The sequence below is a fragment of the Silene latifolia genome, chromosome Y, assembly GCF_048544455.1.
Source record: "Silene latifolia isolate original U9 population chromosome Y, ASM4854445v1, whole genome shotgun sequence".
NCBI lineage: Eukaryota > Viridiplantae > Streptophyta > Magnoliopsida > Caryophyllales > Caryophyllaceae > Silene > Silene latifolia.
In genome coordinates, this window is record NC_133538.1 from 345,942,520 (window position 1) to 345,946,167 (window position 3,648).

General features: G+C 43.8%; 1 non-coding gene across 1 annotated transcript; it reads left to right on the forward strand.

Annotated features, from left to right (window-relative positions):
- Window positions 1-508: 508 nt before the first annotated feature.
- LOC141636160 (small nucleolar RNA R71) lies at window positions 509-615 on the forward strand. The gene has a single exon (XR_012540792.1). It is a non-coding gene; the product is annotated as a small nucleolar RNA R71 (small nucleolar RNA).
- Window positions 616-3,648: the final 3,033 nt, after the last annotated feature.

A 3,648-nucleotide genomic window follows, 5' to 3' on the forward strand; every position in this document is an offset into this window, starting at 1 on the left:
CACATAAGCTTCTTTCTGCTTCTTTGTTGTGGAGGTTGAGTCGGATTCGGGACATTCGGCTACTCCACCTCAAGTTGGGGTGGACAATCGGCTCATAGTACGTGTTTGTCTGCCTATAGTGTTGAAAGCGCAAGCACAAGACTCAAAGGGGACAGAACAATTTTACGAGACATGCCCCTCGGCTCCACATCTTCTACTGACGAAAGGACCGTCTCGAAACAGCGTTAACATGGTACATCCCACCTTTAGAAGCTCCTCCCAATTCATATTTGTCAAACCTTGCAGTGAGAGCTTCTAGTGCAAAGAACAGAGGAAGATTCAGCAGCTCTCCTCTGGTTTCCTCTCAATTCCCATATTGACCTTATGAGTGGCCAAATCATCGATGATCTTCCACCCCTTAGTCTCTCCCATGTTCTCAACAAATCGGCCATTGGCTGCAGCATCCAAAATAGCCCCTCGATCGTCATACGACCCATTATAGAACTGGTTGCAAAGAGTCCATTTTTCGAACCCATGATGCGGTATGGTTCGCACCAGTTTCTTGAAACGGACCCATGCTTCATGAAAGTTCTCATCAGGCCCTTGTTTAAAGCTCGTGATCTGAGCTCTAATGGCATTCGTCTTTGAGGCAGAGAAGTACTTTTTGTAGAATGCCAGGGCTAAGGAATTCCAGTCGGTGATCCCATGAGCGGCTCGGTCCAGATCTCTATACCACTCCCTTACAAAGCATCACGAAGGAGAAAATGAACATGGTCTCCTTGATCGATCTTGGGTCCGCCGCGGGGGTATAGAGCAAGCAATAATTAATAAAAATCTCCATGTGCTTGGCTGCATCTTCATTTGCAGCTCCCCCGAACTGGTTTCTCTCAACCAGGTTAATATAGGAAGGCTTTGGCTCGAATTTTCTCGCCTCCCCGGGTAGTTCGAATCCTTTGTAGAGATTCGCATTTTTGTAGGCTCGAGTGACTAGCAATGGTTGCTTCTTCAGCCATGACGGGATTTTGGAGAAGTAATCGTCTCGGTGAAGAAATTGAAGCGGGGAGATGTAGGTGGATCTCCTTGACAGAGCGTTCTCGTAGTAGCTTGACATGAGTACTCGACTCTTCCTCTGTTTCGGTAATACCCTTTGTGATCGTCTCAACTCGCGCAAGGATTTTTCGATCTCAGGATTTAATGGTACTAGTTCACCACCCTGTGACCTGCGCATAAGAAGAAACTACAAAAAGAATATAAGAAAAGTTTAAGGAACGGAAGTCCCTTAAACTAAAGAAAGACTAAATAAAAACAACTAAAAATTAGAACAATTGCCTCCCCGGCAACGGCGCCAAAATTTATTACCCGTCGTGAGGTGTCAAAAATAAATTTATAATCTCCAACTACAACTATAGCTAGCGGCAGTCGGGTCGAACCACAGAGAGGCAGACGTAATTTCTAGTTGTTTAAATTCGGTCTAAGGTAACAATAAAGTGGGGGTTTGATTGGATTTGGTCTACAACTAATGAGCAATAAAATAAAGTGAACTAGGCAAACGGATGAAATCAAGTATAAAAAGAGGTACTAGGATGGTCGGTTCGTTATAGTTTCAGCGGCAGAATATTAAACAGGTCTAAATCAAACACATGAGGCGGAAAATAAAGAGGTCCTCTCGGTCCACTCTTAACAGATAGCATCTTTCGATCTTGCTATAAGTCCCTAATATCACTAATACTGACTCTCGTCCTGAAAAGTGACTAATAATCTAAATTTTACCTATCTTTCGATCTCAGCACAGTTTAGTCATTTTAATGGGTGATCTAACAACTTTCCCTATCTTTCGATCTAATGGGTCAGTCATAAATTAAGCATCTAACTGGTCGCATGCATTCGATTCGTTATATACAACATTAAAATAAATTAAAACGAAAGGTAACCTCACGTGGTGGTCGATCGACCGGGTATGGCGATCGATCGCCCGACACGCGATTTCGATCCAAATTAATACTACGCCGCCTACGCTATAATTCCCCTACATCCTAGCATAATTGATTTAGCTACTCATGGCTATGGCGAAAATAACAATAATATTGACGATAAAGACTACTGAATTCATGCTAAAAATAGTAGAACAAACAATTAACATAAAGCGATAAAACGGTTTCGGGAACCTAACTAGCAATTCTATACTAATAACGAATAAAGATGAACTGAAAGTAGAACGGAAGGAATACCGAAAATTGCAGAAGAATAGTAACGGAATGATTAGAAATATGAATGAAAATCCAATGCGAAAATAATATCCCGAACCCTAATTATTAAAGCTAATGAAAACTCAATGTAAAACTGATGAATTTCTGAATAAAAACTAGATAGATGTATCTGATGTTCTAGGTTACGTTATATAGCAAACATACGCAACACTTATTATCAAAACCTAAACATCATGGGCTTCAAGTTCCTCGATCTTTTAATTCTCGTCTGGGATAGTAGCTTGGTCGATCGACTAAGCATGGCAGTCGATCGACTGCTCTTCAGTGTACAGTAGCTTCTGGAACCCGCAGGTTGGTCGATTGACTGATGGTAGTGGTCGATCGACCGCTTGAGCTGCTACTTGACTTCTATAATCTCGTGGATTTGTCTTTTGGGCTTTGAAATGCGCACCAAGCTCATTTCTCGAGTCAATACTTCACGTCAATTGCAATGCAGGATATTCGGGGACGGATTTAGCTCAATTTCCGTTGAATTCTTCACATTTCTGCAATAAAGTACAAAACACGAAAGTAGACGGAAATGGGGGAAATGGTAGCTTAAACTACACAAATGAGCTCTGAAATGCGTGTAAAATGAGGTACAAAACATCATATAAAAGACACGCATCAACCACCCTTATCACCGTCTTTTTAACTCCGTTCCCAATGACACATCCCTCCATAATTTTGGTTGCCTATGTTACCCATGGCTCAAACCTTACACATCCAACAAACTCGACCCATGCTCCATAGCTTGTGTCTTCGTTGGATACTCACCCACCCAACATGCTTTCCTCTGCCTCGATCCCACCACCGATCGCATTTATACATCCCGCCACGTGAAATTCGTTGACACCACCTACCCCTTCCGAAACTCCACTGATCCCAAACCTTCCCTACCCACCCCGTAACAATGGTGTCTATCCTCGATCCCCGACAACCCAGCTTCATCGTCCCCTGTCACCCAGGACACTGACATCACTCCCCGCGTCCCCTCTACTCACGTCGACAACCTCTCTCCTACCCCATCCACTCCACCATCCAACCCCACCTCCCTTGCCTCTACTACACCCACCACCCCATCTTCCGCAACCCCCTCCTCTACCTCCTCTAATGCCCCAAACTCTCACACCTCCCCCACCTCGCCTCCCACCTCGCCTCCCACTACACCCAACTCGTCAGCCACCCCAACCTCACCAATACACCTCTCGCCCTCTCCACATAACATTCCCCCTCGTCCACCTCATCCTCCCCATGCCACTGTTGGAATATGTGTCCTCCGACAATAATGCGATCACAACTGTCGATCATGATGATTACATGTTTAAATCTCATTTTAAGAATACATGTGGGAAGTAATATTTTACTGTCAACTGGTCCACACATATCGGTAATGATTGGCTGATTAGAGTTTGACATTAAT